The sequence below is a fragment of the Somniosus microcephalus genome, chromosome 8 (assembly GCF_052327205.1).
Source record: "Somniosus microcephalus isolate GS21.2 chromosome 8, FLI_Smic_1.0, whole genome shotgun sequence".
NCBI lineage: Eukaryota > Metazoa > Chordata > Chondrichthyes > Squaliformes > Somniosidae > Somniosus > Somniosus microcephalus.
This window is the reverse complement of record NC_140994.1, coordinates 94,417,734-94,441,063: the sequence shown is the minus strand read 5'-3', so window position 1 is coordinate 94,441,063 and position 23,330 is coordinate 94,417,734. Positions and strand designations below refer to the sequence as shown.

At 50.2% G+C, this 23,330-nt stretch overlaps 1 pseudogene; it reads right to left on the bottom strand.

The window, feature by feature from the left end:
* The window catches only part of LOC147113703 (uncharacterized), a 96,894-nt pseudogene that overhangs the window by 59,184 nt on the left and 14,380 nt on the right, over positions 1 to 23,330 (bottom strand).

The window sequence follows — 23,330 nt, the reverse complement described above, 5'->3', positions numbered from 1 at the left end:
GAACATAAAGTCAATGCAGTAAAAGTGGACAAATGGACGATCCCACTGCAGATAAATGGAGCATTAGTTACATTGAAACTGGACACTGGGGCAAAAGCAAACTTAATCAGTATGAGTGACATAAAAAATATGAAAGAAAAGCCCAAAACACAGAAAAAGTCAGTACTACTGAAGGACAGAAAATAGATAGCTTAGGTGTATGCAGACTTAAAGTGACAGTCAAAGACAAAGTGCATCATCTCATGTTTTCTGTTGTGGCTGAAAGACTTGATTCGATACTAGGTGACAAAGCTTGTGAGGACTTAGAACTGGTCAAAAGAGTCTACCGTATAAACTGTGCCATAAGCAGACCAGATGACTCAGGTGATGAAGCAGAGAGCCCATCAAGGATGAAAAGGCCAAAGGGTATCCATGTCTTCAAAAAGCCTAGTTTCTCCAAGAAGAAAGAAAAAGACTTTAAGGTCAAAGAGAAGCCAAAGGAAGAAAAGCACAAAGAGGAAAAACACAAGGAAAAAAAGTCCAAAGATATAACCGCAGCAGATGTTGTTAAGCAGTGGAAAGAGAAAAAGAAAAAGAAGAAGCCTGCACCAGAGCAGGAAGCAGTTCCGGTGGATACTCCTTCTTCCCTCAGGCCAATCTTTGGTGTTCCATTAGCCGAGGCTGCTGAGAGGACTATGCTGTATGATGGGATCCAGCTGCCAGCAGTTTTTCGAGAGTGCATTGATTACATTGAGAGTTATGGCATGAAGAGTGAAGGAAACACTGAAACCGTCTCCAAGCAAAGATCGCAAGGAGACCTCGATCTATACAAGAGCAGATTGATGACAATGCCGCAACTGCATCTTGTCATTCACCGCCAGAACAATCTCATGAAGACACATCAGACTTACCCATGTTGAGAAGACCCACACATGAAGTAAAAGAGCCTGATAGACTTAATCTTTGAGTACAATGTAAAGCTTTGAAAATGTATTGACTGTTTTGAAAATGTTTATGTTTATAGAGCACTAACAAAAGTGTTACTGATATTATCTTTATTGTTTTCTTGAAAGCTGATTGATATTGATTTTGTTAAACCTCAAAGAAAGGGGGATGTAACGATCAATAACATGTCATTCTATAGTGCACACTAGGTGGAGCCGTAGAGCTGTATATAGCTGTATGTATAAGACTACACTACCCCGCTGTATATATATTAAGACTACATTACCCATGAGGCACTAGGCTACCCACAAGGCAACAGTCAAGATGGCAACCTGCACACAGGAGCACACATGCTGCATCTCTACAGATACTGTACCTAGAGAACGTGTACTGAATAAATGACTAGCTAGAAGCTAGCTGTGTTCATAATAAGAATGTCTAGTTATTAATGAACATAACAAGATGGTAATGGGACAAGAAAAGAAACAAAAGATGGGTCTAGAAGAGGTGTAAATGGGAATAGCAGAATCATCAAGAGCTGCCATCCGAAAAAATTGGGGCAGAGGTTATGATCTGAAATTGTTGAACTCAATGTTGAGCCCGGAAGGCTGTACAGTGCCTCATCGAAAGATGAGGTGCTGTTCTTTGAGCTTACGTTGATCTTCATTAGAACAGTGTAGGAGGCTGAGGACAGAGAGGTCAGAGTGGGAGTGGAGCAGAGAATTAAATTGACAGGCGACCGGAAGCTCAGTGTCACACTTGCGGACTGAATAGAGGTGTTCCGCAAAGCGGTCACCCAATCTGCGTTTGGTCTCCGCAGTGTAGAGAAGACTGCATCGTGAGCAGCAAATACAGTATACTATATTGAAAGAAGTACAAGTAAATCGCTGTTTCACCTGGAAGGTGTGTTTGGGACCCTGGACGGTGGGAAGGGAGAAGGTAAAAGGGCAGGGGTTACATCTCCGGCGCTTGCGCGGGAAGGTGCCATGGGAAGGGGAGGGGGTGTTGGGGGTGATTGAGGAGTGGACCATGGTGTCATTGAGGGAACGGTCCCTTCAGAATGTTGAATGGAGAGGGGAAGATGTGTTTGGTGGTGGGATCATGCTGGAGGTGGCGGAAATGGTGGATGATGATCCGTTGAATGTGAAGGCTAGTGGGGTGAAAGGTGAGGACAAGGGGAACTCTGTCGTGTTTCTGGGAGGGAGGGGCAGGGGTGAGGGCAGAAGTGCAGGAAATGGAATGGACACAGTCGAGGGCCCTGTCAACCACAGTAGAGGGGAGTCCTCAGTGGAAGAAAAAGGAAGACTTATCAGAAGCACTAGTATGGAAGGTGGCATCGTCAGAACAAATGCGACGGAGACGGAGAAACTGGGGGATTGTAATAGAGTCCTTTCAGGAAGCGGGGTGGGAGGAAGTGTAGTCAAGGGAGTCAGTGGGCTTTTAGTGGATGTTGGTCGATAGCCTATCCACAGAAATGGAGACAGAGAAGTCCGCTGTACCAACAATCTTCCAGCCACCACGTCTAACCCAAGGGTGCCTGCTAGGCGACGAGGGCTATCCGCTCTACAGCTAGCTAATGACACCCCTCCTCAACCCCACCACTCGTGGCCAGCAATCATGTAATGACAGCAATGATGCCACGAGGAACGTCATCGAACAGACTATCAAGGTGCTGAAGCAATGGTTCCACTGCCTTGACCGCTTGGGAGGAGCCCTCCAATACTCGCCGGAACTGGTGTCCCAATTCATGGTGGTCTGCTGCATTCTCCACAACTTGGCCATCTTGAGGGAGCAGCCCATGCCATCATTTTTTCCTTTACTACTTTTTTCCTGATGGGTGGATGGGAGTGCTTGAGAGAAACAGTTGAGTGATGGAATGTATATTAGCAAAGAAAATATAGTTCCCTGCCATGCTCTCATTTCCAAACAGTGATTTTTCATATGTATCGTGAATTTAATACTCAAATTGAATAACAGTGAATTAGAGAAAGTTCTATCTTGCACCCATTTAGTGCTAATCTCTTTGAGATGAAAAACAAATATTTGCACTCATCCCTCAATAAGGTCTTTTTTCTGCATATAAAGAGATTTCTATAAAAAGACTATGGGGAAGCAATTAGGCCATTTTTTAGGCACTACGTGACTTCCTAATGGTGGATAATGCCATCCAAGATTCAGGCATACACTTCCGACGAGGAGTGCGCTGAACACCATCATGGTAAAGAGGTTTGCACGCACACACCTAATGCCCGCCGGCAGCATGCAGAGCAGGCAGATTATGACATCAATCAGCGTGCAACACTGACTTAACAACAGCGCTGGCATTTTTGAATGCCACGCTCCATCCTACACCACGTCTTAACCTCGCACAGCTGAACATGATGATAAACTACACGAAGGACCACTGCGCTACTTAAAGGGATTATGAACTACTTTCAGGTTAGTTGCTGGATTATTTCTTCTGGCTGCTGGTGGAATTTTTAAGCGTTTTTGAAGCTTTCCTATACTTACCTAAAATTTCAGTAGCCTACAGGGAGTGGCCTGGCTGGTGCTGAAGTACTTTGTGTTCATTTAAAAGCTTGTGCCCAAACAAGTTGCTTCCAGACATGATTGGCCTGATAGTCCTTCCTCTTGGAATTGAGCATGACTGGGAGAATGAAAAGTGGCTACTCAGAGCAAGACAAGCTGCTAGAAAAGGGAGAAGGAGGGGGAGAAGGGCTTTCAGCAGGAGGCCATTTCCAATAAGGGTCTTTAGAGAGCAATTCTCTTACCTTAACTTCAGCGAGGGCCAGTGCTTGAGATGTCTTCACTTCACTAAAGACGTCGTGACTGATACCTGCCAACTGCTGCAGCCGTAACGGCAATCTCAAAACAGAGCAATGAACGCATTGCCTGTGGCTGTCAAGGTGACCGTGGCTCTTAACTTTTATGCATCTTGCTCCTTCCAAGTTGTTGCTGGAGACATAAGCAACATAGGGGGAGACATTCGGTTGGTTGCGCCAGCGATTAGCACCTAAAGAGGCCGAGAAGTGGGGCGTTAACCAATTTTCACCCGTGCGCAGTGAACCCAGCGCCTCTTGCTATATTGAGTGGGTTTTAGCGCCGGCACTAAATCTTAGCGCCCGATCGCGGGCGCAGGCAGATCATGACGTCATTTCAGTGTGCAACGCCTTTTTGGCGCCCCGGACCGGAAATTGAGTGGCGCCCGCCTCCATTCCGCCTGGCGCTAATAGTGACAGCTTGCTGGAACGTTCCCAAGTCCTTCTCGGGCTAGGGGGGCGCTATTTAAAGGGGACTGCACCAGTATAAAAGCGGCAGCCATTTTGGGTGGGCATCTTGCTGGTTGTTGGAGAGAGTTGCTGACCTTCAGTGGGAGAGCATACTTTACATTGAGTCAGCGGTTCCTTTGGACTTTCAGCCCTGTCCACAACAGTTTGCTGGTGAGATATTACTGCGTCTTACTTCTTTCACATTATAATGGGAGCTGCTTTGGAGGGGAACGTCCTGCTGGCTGAACATATGGCAAGGGCACAGAGGCGGAGGGAGAGAGGGCCGGGAATGGCCAGAAGGAGGAGGGGCAATGGACGTCGCCAAATGCGACCGTACGCTGCCAGGGTTTTCAGGCAGCAGGTGTCATACATTGCCATGTCGGAGGAGCAGTGTATGCGAAGGCTCCGATTCGGAAAGGATGTGGTGACTGAGCTGTGCCACCTGCTTGCTGAAGATCTGCAGCCGCGGTTACGGTGCAGGACCTCTCTGTCGGTGGCCGTCAAAGTCACTGTTGCCCTAAACTCTTTCACCAGCGGCTCGTTACAGGCAGCAACTGGGGACATTGCAAATATTTATCAATTTGTGGTGCATTGCTGCATCCGGCAAGTTACAGCTGCCCTATATAGAAGGAGGCGGGAATTAATCACCTTCCCTTTGACCCTGGAGAAGCAGGGGGAGTGCGCACAGGGCTTCACGGCTATAGCGGACTTCCCCATGGTGCAGGGCGCCATTGATTGCACACACGTGGCTTTGCGGGTGCCATTACAGAATCCCGAAGAGTTCTGCAACCGCAAGGGGTTCCACTCCCTCAATGTGCAGCTGGTCTGTGACCACCGGCAGATGATCATCGCGGTCAACGCCCAATTCCCTGGCAGCAGCCACGACGCGTTCATCCTGCGGCAGACCTCAGTGGCTGACCTTTTCAAGGCCCCGGCTCACCCACGAGGCTGGCTTCTTGGCGACAAGGGCGATCCTCTCTGCCCATGGCTCATGACCCCACTCCGTTTGCCCAGCACCCCGGCAGAAGAGCATTGCAACACCAGCCATCAGGCGACCAGGAACATTGTGGAGCACACAATCGGTGTGCTCAAGCAGTGGTTCCGTTGTCTCGACCATTCGGGGGGCGCCCTGCAGTACTCGCCGGAGCAAGTGTCGTGCATCGTCGTAGTCTGCTGCATGCTCCACAACCTGGCCATCCGACGCACCCAGCCAATGCCAGCCGACCTTGGAGGTCCAGCAGAGCAGGCGGACGAGGAGGAGGAGGAGGAGGAGGAAGAGGAGGAGGAGGAGGAGGAGGAGGAGGAAGACGGGAGGGGTCCAGAAACTGGAAGGGCCGTCTGTCAGAGGCTCATAAGGACTCGGTTCTAGGCCCCTCTGACAGAATGCTGGGTGTAATTGGAACAGTGCCCTCCGGTTTGCCCAAAGCCTATGAAGGCCACCATTCTTGTAAATAGTCTAGAGTTCCAGTGTAAATAAAACATTTTCTTTATTTTCCAAAAAGTGCTTCCTTCCAGCATGACAAAGCAATGGCAACAGAAAGCATAACTAACGAACTAACATATAACTGTCTGGCAAACCCGCGACACTACCCAAAACATGACTAACATTCACAGCAGGTGTAGGCGGCCTTGAATTCTACAAATGAGACATCTCAACAGCTCCCTCTACTCTTTACCCCTTGATGGCGATCTACTTCTCTTACGAGATCGGCCCCTTCCTCCCTGCAGCTCCTCCGTAATTGGACCACAGTGGCTGCGTCAAGGCTGGGGGACGCCTGCTGAGTGTCCGAAAGTGCAGAAGCCCCTGAGGGATGGCCTGGACGACCTCTGGGCTTGGAGGGCCCGGATGCTGACTGCTCCAACTGTGCATGGTTGGAAGCAGTCTGTCCTGCAGGTGGTGGCAGCTGCAGTGGAGACTTGCCAGCGGTGGCATCAGGAATGCTTACATCCTGAGAGCGGACACCTGCTCCGTGGTCGGCCGACACACTGGCACTCTGACGGGGCAGCACCGCAGCATGCGCCACAATCAGCTGGTCCACAGATTGATGGCCTGCTGTGGTGCTGCAAGGGACCCTGCCTGATCCAGCTAGGGTGGCAGCAGTCAGTGTTCGCGTGGCCTCAATCTGCGTGTGCAGGAGGCCAGCAAGTGACTGCGTGGCAGCACTGAGCACTTGCATGGCAGGTGCCAGTGCTTCGGAGAAGCCCTGGACAGTCCTTTCCACTGCTTCGGACAAGGCCGGGACAGTCCTTTCCACTGCTTCGGACAAGGCTGGGACAGCCCTTTCCACTGCTTCGGTCAAGCCCTGGACAGACCTTTCCAGGGCTGGCCCGAAGCCCTGGACAGTCCTTTCCATTGCTGCCCCAAAGCCCTGGACAGTCCTTTCCATTGCTGCCCCAAAGCCCTGGACAGTCCTTTCCATTGCTGCCCCAAAGTCCTGCACACTCTTTGCCAGTGTGTCGATGGAGTCAGGCATCCTCCCCACTGCAGCCATCAGCTCAGTGTGCCTGAGCCGAGCCTGGGCGCTCATTTCTGAAAGGCTACGCACCTCTTCTGCACTCTGTGCAGCAGTCATCGTGGCCTGCCTTGCCCTCCGGGGAGACGGCCCCCGAGCTTCCCTACCCCCCTCGCGTTGCTGCAGCCTGCTGGTTCCTGCAACTGTTTCCTCATCAGAAACCCCCCCGCAGACCTCCCCTCCAGGGAACTATTATCCCCAGTCTCCAGATGGGCTGGCTCCCCTGAGGCTGGCACAGATGTTCTGGCTTCCTCCTGCTCGCTGCCTCCAGAGGCAGTGGCACTGGCAGCTTGAGGGCCCGGCTCCCGAGCTGGTGATGCAGCATCTGAATGCAGGGAGGTTGAAGAGTGGCTTTAGCGAAAGGACAGGGTGGCAGCAAGGGATGCAAGATTGCTGCAATGCTATGACATAGGTCCAGAGTGAAAAAGCATGCTGGTGGGGGGAACAAGTGGAAGGAGACAGCTCAAAAAGGTGAGGACCTTACCATCGCTGTGCACAATGGGGTCGGCAGCTCCAGTGGTGATAGGACCAATCATACGGCCTCCAACAATCTGGTGGACTGTCTCTTCGAGATCCGTGAGAGTCTGGAGTTGAGGACGTCCTCCTCCGGTGCGAAGCTGCTCCTTGCGGTTCCTCGCCAGCTTGGCCTGCAGGAGAAAGGACGGGAAGTGGTGAAACATGATGCCCTGAGTTGTCATCTCATGCTCCCCATGGTGGAAGAGCCCTTACATGATGCCCTGAGTTGTCATCTCATGCCCCCCATGGTGGAATAGCCCTTACATCATGCCCTGAGTTTAATGTGCATGTGTGTTCCCAGAAAGGGCCATGGGTGCTTGTTGCCAGATGGCCAATGGGGCATCACGCACCCTCTGGCCATAAAGTCAGGTGCAGATGGAGGGATGAAGAAGTTTGCCGAAACACCACTCACCCGCACGACCCGAGTGAGGTCGTTGAATTTCTTCCTGCACTGCACAGGGCTCCTGGTCACCATGCTGTTGGAGTTGACCTTTTGAGAAACTTCCCTCCAAGCTCTTCGGTATTCCTTCTGATTAGGCCTCCTGCCATTGTCGGGGTACAGCACATCTCGCCGGCGCTCCACTGCGCCCACCAATTCATCCAATGTCCCATTGGTAAAGCGCTCCGCTCTCTGCCTCACCCTCTCCATCTTCTCAAAGTTTGTAACGCCACAGAATGGCCAGCTCCGAGTTTGAGGCCTACAAGGCGCAAAGTGTGGCTGCTGATCCTTACTGACCCACCCCTTTAAGAGCTGGCCGGCGCCTGAAAGTCTCGTGGTCATTGGTAATTGACAGCACCTGCGCTGCGCCCACCCGCCCCGATATTGAGTAGCGCCGCAAGGTTAGCACCTTAGGAGTCCCGTGTAATGCCTGATTTTGCGCCTCAATCACCTTTAGGGGCGCTGCAACCCAATATCGCGCGAGGTGGTGATAAGTTGCGCCTGGCTATAAAATTTGCGCAGCGCCAATTCTAACGCTCCAAGCGGGGCTATACCCAAATTCTAGGCCAAAGAGTCATAGAATCATAGGCCTAGAAATTCGGTATAGCCACGTTTGGGGCGCTAGTCCTGGCGATGTGCAAAGTTTAGCGCCAGGCGCAATTTAGCGCCACCTAGCGCGATATTGGGTTGCAGCGTCCCTAAAGGTGATTGCGGCGCTAAATCAGGCGCTGCACGTTACTCTTAAGGCGCTAACCCGGCGGCGCAAACCAATTTCGCGGCGGCGGGGCGCAGCGAAGGCGCTGTAAATAATCACTTTCCCTGAGACACACTGGCGCCGGCCAGCTCTTAAAGGGGCAGGTCAATTGGCATTCCTTCCAGCATGACAAAGCAATGGCAACAGAAAGCATAACTACCGAACTAACATATAACTGTCTGGCAAACCCGCGACACTACCCAAAACATGACTAACATTCACAGCAGGTGTAGGCGGCCTTGAATTCTACAAAAGCGGTGGGAGCCTACCTGTGGCACACCAGCCTAGCAAGACATGGAAAGGGTGAGGCAGAGGGCGGAACGCCTCACTGATGGGGCATTGAATGCTTTGGTTGGCGCAGTGGAATCAAGGCCAAGGAAGATGGTCGGAATGTGATTTATGTTTTGGACAGTCTCCCGGGTGTGAGAGGCAGTTATGTGTCAGTGTATTAGTTTTGCTTTCTGTTGCCATAGCTTTCTCATGTTTGAAGGAACCACATTTTGTGTAATGAAACACTTTCTTCATTTACATTGGCCATGCCTGCTATTTACATGCATCTTGCCCTTCACAGGCTTGGGGGTATCAGACCGGTCCCATTCCTGTTCTTGGAATGGCAGCAAGCATTCCGTGAGAGGGGCCTAGAAGCTACTTCTGATCAGCCTCTGACGTGCAGCCTGAGAAGAGCCGCTCGCGTAGGAGTTCAGGCCAGCAGGCATCTTCTCAGCCACCGACAGAGATGTCCTGCACCTTATCTGAGGCTGCAGATCTGGCTGAAGCAGCTGGCACAGCTCAGTCACCACCTCCTTTCTAAATCGCAGCCTTCTGACACACCGCTCCTCCGGCATGTTCATGTAGGAAAACTGCTGTCGGAAAACCCTGCCAGCGTAAGGTCTGCTGTGGCGACGTCTGTTGGCCCTCCTCCGTCTGGCCATGCCCGCCCCCCTCTCCCAGCGTCTCAATGCCCTTTCCAGATGATTCAGCAGCAGGACGTTCCCCTCCAATGCAGCCCCCATAATAAGTGCCCACAGGAAGGTTCCCTGTTGTCAAGGCTCACCAACAGCAAGGTGATGGTCAGAAGGCTGAAGATCATCTGCCTGCGCTGGCTCAGTGGTCAAATGGCTCTCAGTGTGCAGCTCAGCAACCCTTTGTAGCTCTCGAGGAAGTTGTGCTCCAAAAATGGCTGCCGCTTTTAAACTACACCAGTCCCCTTTAAATAATGCTCCTCCAGCCCGAGAGCGACTTGGTAAGGTTCCAGGTAAGCTGTCACTATTAGCGCCAGGCGCTACGGAGGGGGGCGCCACTGAATTTCCGGTCCGGGGTGCCCAAAAGGCATTGCACACTCAAATGATGTCATAATCAGCCTGCACCCATGAGCGGGCGCTAAGATTTAGCGCCGGTGCTAAATGCATGCTCAATATGGGGCGAGGCGCTAGGCGCCCTGCGCCCGCCCGGAAATTGGCTAGCGCCCCACTTCTCGTCCTCTTTAGGCGTTAATCGGTGGCGCAACCAACCGAATTTCTCCCTTTTAGAGTCATAACGGCACAGAAGGAGGCCATTCAGCCAATCGAGTCTGTGCCGGCTCTCTACAGAGTAATCGAGTCAGTTCCATTCCCCCGCTCTATCCCTGTAGCCCTGCAAGTTTATTTCCCTCAAGTGCCTATCCAGTCTCCCCTTGAAATCATTGAGCGTGTCTGCTTCCACCACTTCCGTCGGCAGCGAGTTCCAGGTCCTCACCACTCACTGCGTAAAAAAGTTTTTCCTCACATCCCCCCTGCATCTCTTGCCCAAAACCTTAAATCTGTGTCCTCTAGTCCTTGTACCATCAACTAATGGGAAAAGCCTTTCCCCGTCTAGCCTATCCAAACCCGTTATAATCTTGTACACCTCTATCAAATCACCCCTCAACCTCCTTTGCTCTAATGAAAACAAATACAGCTTCTCCAATCTGTCCTGGTAGCTAAGAAACCCCATCCCCGGAACCATTCTGGTAAATCTCCTCGGCACCCTCTCAAGGACCTTCACATCCTCCCTAAAGTGTGGTGACCAGAACTGGATGCAATACTCCAGTTGTGGCCTAACCAGCGCTTTAAAAAGATTCAGCATAACTTCTCTACTTTTGTACTCAATACCTCTATTTATGAAACCCAAGATCCCATGGGCTAAAAATTCAGTTTGGGGCGCCAAGCTCGCCTGGGCGCCGGAATTACCGCTGCGAGCGGAGCCACTTGTGCCATCCGGATATTCAGTTTCTGCGCCCCAAATGGAAGCGGGTCGCTAATCGAGGCTTCCCGCACCCCGCTTGGAGCGCTGAAACTGAATATCGGCGCGCTAAGGGCCGCAGCGCCACACGCTGCGGCACGGCACGCTGCGGTACTGCAGGCCTTCCTCCCACTGTTAAGGGGGAGGTGCCTGCAACAGCGCGATCCCCGCTCGCAAGTGCCGGCGAATGAGCCCGGCACCAAGGAGAAGTGCCGGGCTCTCGGGAAACAGCCGGCACTGCCGCGGGGGGGGTGTAGGAGGCCGGGGACGGAGGTGCTGGCAGGCGGCCGCCGAAAAAGCGGCCGGCCGCACCTCCACCTTAACTAGCGCCACTACCGCCACAGGTAGGCCCCTGTGTACCGGTCGCTATTTGCGGCCGGCGCTGAAGAGGCGGGCGCGACCAAATATGGTCATCGGGGCGGTAGCGGGGCGCTGCGCACACCGATGACATCATCGGTGGTGGCGCAGCGCTACAGGCTAACGCCGCCATTAGCGCCCCGCTAAATATCGCGGTAGGTGTGGCCAGTGGCGCAAAAGCCACTGAGTGCCCTCTTTGGGCGCAAACTGGTGGCGCAGGCCACTGAATTTCTAGGCCCATATGCTTTGCTAACCACTCTCTCAATATGTCCTGCCACCTTCAGGGGCCTATGCAAATTAACTCCCAGGTCCCTCTGTCCCTGCATACTCTTTAAAACTGTGCCAGTAATTGTATATTTCCTCTCCCTGTTCCTTCTGCCAAAATGCATCACCTCACACTTCTCTGTATTAAATTCCATCTGCCTCTTGTCTGCCCATTCTGCTAGCCTTTCTATGTCCTATTGCAGTCGATTGGTAGCATCCTCACTGGCAGTAGTCACGATGCCTTCATTCTGCAGCAGTCCTCTGTGCCACCTGTATGTGGCCCACCACGGCAAGTCAAATATTGGTTACTGGGCAACAAGTGTTAACCACTGATGACTTGGCTAATGACTTTGGTCCGGAATCCACGCACACGTGCATAGCAGGCATACATTGAGCGTTATGCTGCCACAAGGAATATTAGAGAGCACACCATCGGCGTCCTCAAGCAACACTTCCACTGCCTGGACTGCTCTGCAGGAGCACGGTACTCAGTTGAGCGGGTATCAAGATTTGTGGTAGTATGTTGCATGCTGCACAACCCGGCCATTATGAAGCAACAACGCTAGCCATTACCTATTAGGCGAGAGATGCTGAGGAGCACTAGGAGGAGGAGCATGAGGAGGAGGAGGAGCAGGAAGCAGAGGAGGGGGAAATGCAACAGGAAGTGAAGGAACAGGAAGAGGAATGGAGGCTACAACGTAGACAGCCCCTTTCTTCCCGGGCTCTAAGTGATGAAATAATTCATGAGCGATAGCAGTAACCTCAACCACACCTCCCCATTTACCAACAGTCCCACGCTCCTTACCTTTCCTCTATCACTGACGATTACATCATCCTCTTTCCAAAAACACAAAAATAAAAACCACTAGAAAATGCACATTCCAATCCAAACTTATAAATTCAATCATGACATAATGCATACAAAAATAAACTGATCACCCTTGTGCATTCCCTTAGTGCCTGTCTTCTGTGTGCCTTTGCCTCTCCTAGTGCTCCTATGAGGTGCTTCCCCAGTGGCTGCAGCATGGATGGTGGAAGGCTGCTGACCACCATTTGAGTAGACAGCAGATGGTCTTGGAAGGCGACCTTGAGCCGCTGTGGGCCGAGAAGGCCCAGCTTCAGACTGCACCATTTTGGCCTGGGCTACAGCAGTCTGTGCTGGCTTGCTGACCGGCAACAGCAGGGGCACTGGTGAAGTGGCAGGGATGGGAGCACGAATGCTATCATCCTGAGAGAAGAAACCAAGTTTGTACTCCATGGAGCCACTGGTATTCTCCCAGGGTAACCAGAACCATGATGGCAGCAGTCTGAGCTTCCACTGCAGCACTCAGACTTTTGATGGAAGCTATTTGTGCTGCAATGGAATCTGACATCAGCCATCAGGCGCTGCATCATGATGGGTTCCACAGGTATGCTGATGGAGGTGATTACTTGTTCCATGTTGGAAAGGATAGGCGTCAAGGTCTGCGCAAAGTCCTGTAAGATTGAGTGACGGTGTCTCTTCATCTTCCCTGCCTTCTTCTTCCTCCACTGACTGGGAAGGTATAGTTCTTGGGTATCTGAAATAAAAAAAGAACAGGGTTGGGTTGTGGTGAAGGGAGAGGAGAAAAGTAAGAAGTGCGTGCTTACACCATCTGCAGCTTCTAAGTCAGAAGAGATTGAGGGATGAGGGAGAAGTGGAATGAGAGAAGGAGGATTAGGTATGCAGATACCCTCAGCATTGATCGCTTCAGCCCCACAAGTGGCCATGGCCTCAGCGATGCCCCTTCCCATGATGGCCAGCAATGTCACCTCCATGGGAGTTAAAAAATGCAAGCAGGCTTGTCCTCCTCCAGTTCTTCACTGCTGCCTGCTGTTATGCGCCACCTTCTCCTGCAAGAAAGAGGAAAGTGTGTCAGTGAGTGTCCTGCAACATGTTTGGGTGATGTGGCTGTCATAGTTGAACAGCCACCAGTATGTGCGAGCTGTGGGTTGTGGGTCCAAGGCTTGCAACAATGCTAACTGTGTGAGGGTGGGGTAAAGCATATGAATTGAAGGGTTGAATACAGATTGATAGAGATTGTTGGTAGGTGGCTGATAAGGGTGTAGTGAATTAAGGCTCGTGGTCCAGCTGGTAGGATATGCCATTTGAAGATGAACTCACTGAATTTGACAACTTGTGAGAGACGTTAAACTTCTTCCTGTGCTGCAACCATGTTCTTGGAGCAACATACCTGGCATTGACCTCTGCCGTTACTTGTTCCCGCTGCCTCCTGAGCATCTGTCTGGAGGACCCCCCCTGCTCCCCCCTCGACCTCCCCTCCACCCCCCGCAGATACAGGATGTTTCTCCTTCTTTTCACCTCTTCCACTAAGACCTCTAGTGCAGTGTCTGAAAAGCTTGGCACATGCTCTGTCGCAAGTTCAGCCATCCCTCAAAATATCAGAGCACAAAATCAGTTTACAAATGACTCCCACCACTTCTTGCAGCCACAATGCACCTCCCCTTTAAGAGATGCCTGTTGCATTTAAGCTGCAATAGCCACTGACGATATCGGCCCCCTGCTGATGCATGCAGCCAATGAACAGTGCGGTAGCACTGGCTGCACACAACAATCATGTAAAGCAGCAGGCACCACGAATTTCCCATGCAGCCTGCAGCCCAATGAACGGGCACGGGTTAATCATGTACTGCAATCCCCACGGCCGTTTTTGGGGGTTAGCCAATTTCTCCCCATTACTCTTCTGAATCTCATATGGTTTTGCTTCCTGGGACACTGGCACCAGTACTGGGGCAGGAGGGAGCTGTTCCGTTGGGACGGGCTTCACTTGGCCAGTGCTGGGACTAGAGTCCTGGCGGATCATATAACTAGGGCTGTAGAGAGGGCTTTAAACTAACTAGTGGGGGGGAGGTTCCTAGAGAGCAAATAATAAAAATGACAACATAGAAGATCATAGACTTAGGTAGCAGTGGGGAAATTAAAAACCAGAGCGTGTCAGGAAGGGGCAGAAGGTATGGAGTAAAAGGTAAAGTAATAAAAAGGGCAAAAGCAGGAACTAAGTGTCACAAAACATATTTGAAAGTTCTCTATCTGAATGCACGTAGCATTCGTAACAAAATAGACGAGTTAATGGCACAAATAACTACATATGGGTATGATCTTGTGGCCATTACAGAAACATGGCTGCAGGGTGACAATGCCTGGGAATTAAACATACCAGGTTATTTAACGATCAGGAAGGACAGGCAGGAACGAAGGGGAGGTGGGGTGGCTATGTTAATAAAGGAAGGAATCACTGTAATACAGAGAAATGATATTGGGTCAAAAGATCAGGATAATGAAACAGTTTGGGTGGAGGTAAGGAATAATAAGGGGAAAAAACACTAGTGGGCGTAGTCTATAGGCCTCCGAACAGTTGCAACTATGTTGGACGGAGTATCAATCAGGAAATAGTTGAGGCTTGTAATAAGGGAACATCTATAATTATGGGGGATTTTAACTATCATATTAATTGGACAAATCAATTTGGGCATGGCTGCCTTGAGGATGAGTTCATTGAGTGTATTAAGGATGGGTTTCTTGAGCAGTATGTAACTGAACCGACCAGGGGGCAAGCAACCTTAGATCTGGTCCTGTGTAACGAGACAGGATTAATTAAAAATGTCCTAGTAAAGGATCCCCTTGGAATGAGTGACCATAACATGGTTGAATTCCATATTCAATTAGAGGGTGAGAAGGTTGGATCTCAAACAAGCGTGCTAAGCTTGAATAAAGGAGATTATGAAGGTATGAGAGCGGAATTGAGTAGAGTGGATTGGGAAAATAGATTAAAGGGTAAGACGATACATGATCAGTGGTGTACATTTAAGGAGTTATTTTACAACTTCCAAAAAAAATATATTCCACTGAGAAGAAAAGGGTGCAAAAGAAAAGACAGCCATCCGTGGCTAAGTAAAGAAATTAAGGATCGTATTCGAATAAAAACAGGGGCATATAAGGTAGCCAAATCTAGTGGGAGGATAGAGGATTGGGAAAACTTTAAAAGACTTCAAAAAATAACAAAAAGATTGATTAAGAAAGGGAAGATAGATTATGAAAGTAAATTAGCAAAAAATATAAAAACAGATAGCAAGAGTTTTTATAATTATATAAAAAGAAAAAGGGTGGCTAAAGTAAATGTTGGTCCCTTAGAGGATGAGACCGGGAAGTTAATGGTGGGAAATATGGAGATGGCAAAAACACTGAATGAATATTTTGTATCAGTCTTTACAGTAGAAGACACTAAGAATATCCCAACACTGGACAAACAGGGGGCTATAGTGGGGGGAGGAGCTAAACATGATCAAAATCACTAAGGAAGTGGTACTCGGTAAAATAATGGGACTCAAGGCAGATAAATCACCTGGACCTGATGGCTTACATCCTAGGGTCTTGAGGGAAGTGACGGTAGGGATTGTGGATGCATTGGCAATAATTTTCCAAAACTCCCTGGACTCAGCAAAGGTCCCGGCAGACTGGAAAACTGCTAATGTAACACCCTTATTTAAAAAGGGCAGTAGACAGAAGGCTGGAAACTATAGACCAGTTAGCCTAACATCTGTGGTAGGTAAAATTTTGGAGTCCATTATTAAGGAGACAGTAACAGGGCATTTGGATAATCATCATTTAATAGGACAAAGTCAGCTTGGTTTTATGAAGGGGAAGTCATTTTTGACAAATTTGCTGGAGTTCTTTGAGGAAGTAACATATAGGGTGGATAAAGTGGAACCAGTGCACGTAGTCTATTTAGACTTCGAAAAGGCATTTGACAAGGTGCCACACAAAAGATTATTGCTTAAGATAATAAATCACGGGATTGGGGGTAATATTTTGGCAAGAATAGAGGATTGGCTATCTAACAGAATGCAGAGAGTTGGGATAAATGGTTCATTCTCAGACTGGCAATCAGTAACTAGTGGTGTTCCGCAGGGGTCGATGCTGGGTCCCCAACACTTTACAATCTATATTAACGATTTGGAGGAGGGGACCGAGTGTAACATATCAAAGTTTGCAGATGATAATAAGATGGGAGGGAAAGTAGTGAGTGAGGAGGACATAAAAAACCTGCAAGGGGACATAGACAGGCTAAGTAAGTGGGCAGAGATTTGGCAGATGGAATACAATACTGGAAAGTGTGAGGTTATGCACTTTGGCAGGAAAAATCGTAGAGCAAGCTATTATCTTAATGGCAAGAAACTGGAAAGTACTGAAGTACAAAGGGATCTGGGGGTCCTGGTGCACAAAACTCAAAAGGTTAGTATGCAGGTGCAGCAAGTGATTAAGAAGGCCAATGGAATGTTGGCTTTCATTGCAAGGGGGATAGAATATAAAAATAGGGAGGTATTGCTTCAGTTGTACAAGGTATTGGTGAGACCGCACCTGGAATACTGCATACAGTTTTGGTGTCCATACTTAAGAAAAGACATACTTGCTCTCGAGTCAGTACAAAGAAGGTTCACTCGGTTAATCCCGGGGATGAGGGGATGGAAATATGAGGAGAGGTTGAATAGATTGGGACTCTACTCATTGGAGTTCAGAAGAATGAGAGGCGATCTTATCTATATATATAAAGCAGCTCTTCTGTCTGTCCCGATGTCTGTCCCAATGTCTGTCTGTCCGCTCTCTATACGTTTGAAAGTTACAGAGCGTACCGATGCGCGCGTTGCCTCAAAAGAAAGCTTGTGATTCCGGACCGGTTATAGGCATATTTACGTTTCGGCCGGACAAAAACCGCGCCCGCGGTATCCGAAAAATGTTCAGCCTTCCGCTCATTAGCATCTCATTAGCGACCGTGTGACATCGAGGTCGACCAATCGGACGGCGGGTTCCTTCCTACAGTTGAGTGTCGAGTGACTCGACGATTGACCAATCCTACGCTTCGGTGACCTGACCGGTCGACCAATCGGTGCATGTGTGGGCGGGACTTATCCTTCTGGACTGAGGTGAGTGGCCGCCAACTTGATTTTTCACGATTTTTTCCCCACACTTTCAGTGTGTTAGGGAAGTAAGGTACATATTTGAATTATGTGTTAGGGAATTAATTAACAATTTATTTGAGTTTTATATTGTGTTTAGCAACCCCCCCCCCCTCCTCCTCACCCTCGCGCAGGGGGGACTCGGGGCCTGAAGCTCAAAAAATTTCTCTCTCTCTCTCTCTTTCTTCCCTCTCTCTCTCTCCTTCTCCTCTTCCCCCTCTCTGCTTCTCCTCTTCCCTCTCTCCTCTTCCCTCTCTCTCCTTCTCCTCTTCCCTCTCTGTCTCTCTCTACTTCCCCCTCTCAGGTTTCACGGTGTCGCGGACGGAGCGCGGGCGGGCCGCCCGAAATTTCCCGCTCGCTAACGGCCACCAAGCCGCCCTTGCCTGCTCCCCGCAGGCCGCCTCGCACCACCCGCACTGACCGCGCATGCGCCGCCCGCACTGACCGCGCATGCGCCGCCCGCACTGACCGCGCATGCGCCGCCCGCACTGACCGCGCATGCGCCGCCCACCCGCTAGGCGGGGGACCTCAGCTCCAGTCCGTCCCGGCCTCAGAACCCGACCGCGCCTTAAGCGCTAGGCCCCACACGGCCGCTATCGCAACAGCACCGGACCTCAGGCGCTAGGCAGGGGGAGGGGCCGGAGAGAGGGACAGAGAGGAGTGGGGGAGCGGGGGAGTGGGGGAGGGGAGGGGTGGGGGTGGGGGAGGGGTGGGGGAGGGGAGGGGTGGGGGTGGGCGAGGGGAGGGGAGGGGGTGGGGGTAGGAGGGGAGGGGAGGGGTGGGGGGGAGGAGGGGAGCGGAGGGGTGGGGGTGGGCGAGGGGAGGGGGTGGGGGGAGGGAGGGAGGGAGACAGGGGAGGGGAGGAGGGGAGGGGAGGGAGAGGAGGGGAGGGAGAGAGGGGAGGGGAGGGAGGGATAGGACAGGGAGAGGACATGACAGGGAGAGGGGGGACACACAGGGGCAGGGCAACCAAGCGCCCCAAAATTGCCCTCGCAACGCGGGGCTCCCCAGCTAGTCTATATATATAAAGCGGCTCTTCTGTCTGTCCCGATGTCTGTCTGTCTGTCCCGATGTCTGTCCGTGTTCTATACGTTTGAATGTTACAGAGCGTACCGACGCGCGCGTCACCTCAAAAGAAAGCTTGCGATTCCGGACCGGTCATAGGTGTATTTACGTTTCGGCCGGACAAAAATCCCGCCCGCGGTATCCCAAAAACATTCAGCATTCCGCTTATTAGCATCTCATTAGCGACCGTGTGACGTCGAGGTCCACCAATCGGACGGCGGGTTCCTTCCTACAGTTGAGTTTCGAGTGACTCGACGATTGACCAATCCTACGCTTCGGTGACCTGACCGGTCGACCAATCGGTGCGTGTGTGGGCGGGCCTTATCCTTCTGAACCGAGGTGAGTGGCCGCCATCTTGATTTTTCACAATTTTTTCCCCCACACTTTCTGTGTGTTAGGGAACTAAGGTAAATATTTTAATGATGTGTTAGGGAATTAAATAACAATTTAATAGTGGGGGGGAGAGCCTCGGGAAATCGCGGGGGGGGAGAGCCTCGGGAAATCGCGGGGGGGGAGAGCCTCGGGAAATCGCGGGGGGGGAGAGCCTCGGGAAATCATGGGGGGGAGAGCCTCGGGAAATCGCGGGGGGGGAGAGCCTCGGGAAATCGCGGGGGGGGGAGAGCCTCGGGAAATCGCGGGGGGGGCGAGCCTCGGGAAATCGCGGGAGGCTCGCACCGCCCGCACTGACCGCGCATGCACCGCCTGCACTGACCACGCATGCGCCGCCCGCGAGAGCCCGCTCCCGGTGCCGGCTGCCGCTCAGCATTCCCGCTATCGCAACGGCACCGGACCTCAGGCGCTAGGCAGGGGGAGGGGCCGGATAGAGGGACAGAGGGGAGCGGGGGAGTGGGGGAGGGGTAGGGGTGGGCGAGGGGGGGGAGGGGAGGGAGGGAGGGTGGAAGGGAGGGGGGAGGGAGGGGAGGGGGGGAGGGAGGGGAGGGAGGGAGGGGGGGAAGGGAGGAGGGGAGGGGGGCAGGGAGGGAGAGGAGGGGAGGGGAGGGAGAGGAGGGGAGGGGAGGGAGGGATAGGACAGGGAGAGGACATGACAGGGAGAGGGGGGACACACAGGGGCAGGGAGACCAAGCGCCCCAAAATTGCCCTCGCAACGCGGGGCTCCCCAGCTAGTTGAAACATATAAGATTATGAAGGGGTTGGATCGGGTGGGTGCGGGGAGGATGTTCCAGATGATGGGTGAAACTAGAACTAGGGGGCATAGTCTTAGAATAAGGGGCTGCTCTTTCAAAACTGAGATGAGGAGGAACTACTTCACTCAGAGGGTGGTAGGTCCATGGAATATGCTGCCCCAAAAAGCTGTAGAAGCTACATCATTACATAAATTTAAAACAGAAATAGACAGTTTCCTAGAAGTAAAGGGAATTATGGGTTACGGGGAGCGGGCAGGAATTTGGACATGAATCTAGGTTCGGATCGGACATGGCCCTGTGGGTAGCGGAGCGAGCCCAGGGGCCGTGTAGCCTGATCCTGCTCCTATTTCGTGTGTCTAATTCTGTTAAATTCAGGAGATGGTTCTGTGATAGTAGATTGGCGGTTAGGATCAGATCAGCCATGATCTTATTAAATGGCGGAGCAGACTCGAGGGGCCGATTGGCCTACTCCTGCTCCTATTTCTTATGTTCTTATGTTCACATGAAAGGGCACATCCAGGTTTGTCTCCTGAGTATTGTTTGTTCACATTGCAACTTGATCTACATTAAATATCCTAAAATAGCCCCCACCTTTTTTGTCACTATTTTATGCTGTATTTACATTACAGATCTCTCTTCAACAGTAATGTTGAAATATATTTCAGGTTTTGACAGTGCTTTCTGAAGGTTTTGCATTGTTGGCTTGTATGGATCTCCGCCAACACCAGGTGAAGGTTCATGGCTAAAAATATAGGTGGTGATTCTTGTTTCCCTACTGCCCCATTTGCACTTAAAAAAGGGTGGAATGGAGCAAACATCCATGCAGAATGGCAGTGCTGACTTACCATGGATTTTCCATTCGTCCTAATTTTCAGATGGAGCTTGATCCAGATAGCCAGAGCTCCTGTCTGAAACAGGCGGGTGTGCCCACACATATGTTGGTCAGGGTCAGATTATACAGTTACATAGAAACATAGAAGATAGGAGCAGGAGTAGGCCATTCAGCCCTTCGAGCCTGCTCTGCCATTCAATGCGATCATGGCTGATCATCCAAATTCAGTACCCTGTCCCTGCTTTCTCCCCATATCCCTTGATCCCTTTAGCCTTAAGAAATATATCCAACTCCTTCTTGAATATATTTAATGAATTGGCCTCAACTGACTTCTGTGGTAGAGAATTCCACAGGTTCACCACTCTCTGGGTGAAGAAATTCCTCCTCATTTCTGTCCTAAATGGCTTACCCCTTATCCTTAGACTGTGACCCCTGGTTCTGGACTCCCCGACCATCGGAAACATCCTTCCTGCATCTAGTCTGACCAGTCCTGTCAGAATGTTATAAGTTTCAATGAGATCCCCTCTCATTCTTCTAAACTCCAGCGAGTATAAGCCCAATCGACACAATCTCTCCTCATACGTCATTCCTGCCATCCCAGGTATCAGCCTGGTGAATCTTCGCTGAACTCCTTCCATGGCAAGAACATCCTTCCTCAGATAAGGTGACCAAAACTGCACACAATATTCAAGATGTGGTCTCACCAAGGCCCTGTACAACTGCAGCAAGACATCCTTGTTCCTGTACTCAAACCCTCTCGCTACGAAGACCAACATACCATTTGCCTTCTTAACCGCCTGCTGCACCTGCATGCTTACCTTCAGTGACTGGTGCACAAGGACACCCAGGTCTCGTTGCACTTCCCCTTCTCCCAATCTATTGCCATTCAGATAATAATCTGCCTTCCTGTTTGTGACATCAAAGTGGATAACCTCACATTTATCCACGTTATATTGCATCTGCCATACTTCTACCCAATCACCCAACCTGTCCAAATCATCCTGGAGTTTCTCGGCATCCTCCTCACAGCACACACGCCCATCCAGCTTTGTGTCATCTGCAAACTTGGAGATATTACATCTCGTTCCCTTGTCTAGATCATTAATATATATTGTTAATAGCTGGGGTCCAAGGACTGATCCATGCAATATCCCACTAGTCACTGCCTGCTACTCGGAAAAAGACCAGTTTATTCCAACTCTTTGCTTTCGTCTGCCAACCAGATCTCTATCCATGTCAATATTTTGCCCCCAATCCCAAGTGCCTTAACTTTACACGCTAATCTCTTATGTGGGGAACTTATCAAAAGCCTTTTGAAAGTCCAAATACACCACATCCACTGGTTCTCCCTTATCTATTTTACAAGTAACATCCTCAAAAAATTGCAGTAGATTAGTCAAGCACGATTTACCTTTTGTAAATCCATGCTGACTTTGTCCGATCCTGTCACTGTTTTCCAAGTGCTCTGCTATTACATCTTTTATAATGGCCTCTAGCATTTTCCCCATTACCGATGTCAGGCTTACTGGTCTGTAATTCCCCGTTTTCTCTCTACCACCTTTTTTTGAATAGTGGGGTAACATTAGCTATCCTCCAATCCATGGGTACTGTTCCAGATTCCATCGAATGTTGGAAGATGATCGGCAATGCATCTACTATTTCTAGGGCCACTTCCTTAAGTACCCTAGGATGTAGATTATAAGACCCTGGGAATTTATCGGCCTTCAATCCCGTCAATTTCCCTAACACCATGTCCCTACAAATACTGATTTCTTTCAGTTCCTCCCTTTCATCAGACCCTATGTTCTCCAACATCTCTGGGAGGTTATTTGTGTCCTCCTTTGTGAAGACAGAACCAAAATATGTATTTAATTGGTCTGCCATTTCTTTGTTTCCCATTATAAATTCCCCTGATTCTGACTGCAGGGGACCTATGCTTGACTTCACCAATCTTTTTCTCTTCACGTATCTATAAAAGATTTTACAGTCAGTTTTTATGTTCCCTGAAAGCTTACTCTCATATTCTATTTTCCCCTTCTTAATTAATCCCTTTGTCCTCCTTTGTTGAATTCTAAACTGCTCCCAATCCTCAGGTTTACTGCTTTTTCTGGCCAATTTATATGTCCTCTCCTTGGATCTTATGCTATCCCTAATTTCCCTTGTTAGCCACGGTTGAGTCACCTTTTTTGTTTTATTTTTATGCCAAACTGGGATGAACAAATTCTGTAGTTCCTCCATGCAGTCTTTGAATGTTTGCCATTGCCTATCCACCGTCAACCCTTTGAGTGACATTCCCCAATCAATCCTACCCAACTCATGCCTCATACTATCATAATTTCCTTTATTTAAATTCAGGACCCTTGTCTCTGAGTCAACTACTTCACTCTCCTCTTAATGAAGAATTCTATCATATTATGATCGCTCCGACCCAAGGGGCCTTCTACAACAAGATTGCTAATTAATCCTTTCTCATTACATAATACCCAGTCTAAGATGGCCTGATCTCTGGTTGGTTCCTCGACATATTGGTCCAGGAAACAATCCCGTAAACACTCCAGGAATTCCTCCTCCACAGTATTGTTACAAATTTGGTCAGCCCAATCTATATGTAGATTAAAGTCACCCATGATGACTACTGTGCCCTTATTGCACGCTTCTCTAATTTCCCTTTTAATGCCATCCCCAACCTCCGCATAGATATACCATTATATAGCACTCCCACTAATATTTTCTGCCTCTTGGTATTTCTCAGTTCTACCCATACAGTTTCCACATCATCAGAGCTAATATCCTTCCTTACAATTGTGTTAATCCCCTCTTTAACCAGCAATGCTACCCCACCTCCCTTTCCTTTTTGCCTATCTTTCCTGAATATTGAATACCCCTGGATGTTGAGTTCCCAGCCTTGGCCATCCTGGAGCCATGTTTCCATAATCCCAATCAAATCATATTCGTTTACCTCTATTTGCGCAGCTAATTCATCCACCTTGTTATGAATG